We start from the raw sequence: 777 nt of genomic DNA, 5'->3' as shown, positions 1-777 counted from the left end.
TTCATTTGCGGCACTCTGGAGATGGCGCTGATTTCAATATTTTTATCCTATCTCTGTCCTTCTTCCACTAATTGTCATTCTTGTCTACTCGTTCTACAAAATTTACGCGTTCAAGAAATGATTCTGATAATTAATTAACTTTATATTTTCTATTATTGCCTGCTGATTAAAAATCTTAATAGATTCTCTCCATCCATTTTTTACTGAATTTATTATAAATATATGTAATATAATAAAAATAATAATAATCAAAGAATGTATGAAAGAAATTCTTTTTTAAAATCTATTGATTTTATCATCTTTTTCTGATGGATTAAATATATGCATATTTTTATTAATAATAATAATTATTTTTATTATAATAAATAAATAATACTCTAAATATTCTAATTTTTTTTCACGATTTTTTTTAGATGGAACAAAAGATCCAATTAAATTGTTGAGTTTATACTATATCTCACATGTGATGAGAAATAGCAAATAATGGTAAAATTGACGCAATACTGATACTTATGTATATAGAATACAATACTTAATACGTATTTACGGCTATACTCATTGACTACATTCAGTCGATTGTAATCAGGGAAACCGGTTGATCGTGCAGCTGTGCTGGACCACGGCCATGTTTTGTATCCCGAACCAAATACCTAAAACCAGTTTGGGGCATCACCTCGATAATATTTATAGGTATAAGGAATGATAATTTCCGTCAGTAACGGTACAACCTTAACACCAAATCGTACGCCATATTTGAATTTATGCAGATTAGATTAT

This window comes from Apis dorsata, unplaced genomic scaffold, assembly GCF_000469605.1.
Source record: "Apis dorsata unplaced genomic scaffold, Apis dorsata 1.3 scaffold_104, whole genome shotgun sequence".
In the NCBI taxonomy this organism is placed as follows: domain Eukaryota; kingdom Metazoa; phylum Arthropoda; class Insecta; order Hymenoptera; family Apidae; genus Apis; species Apis dorsata.
This window is presented reverse-complemented; position numbering follows the sequence as displayed.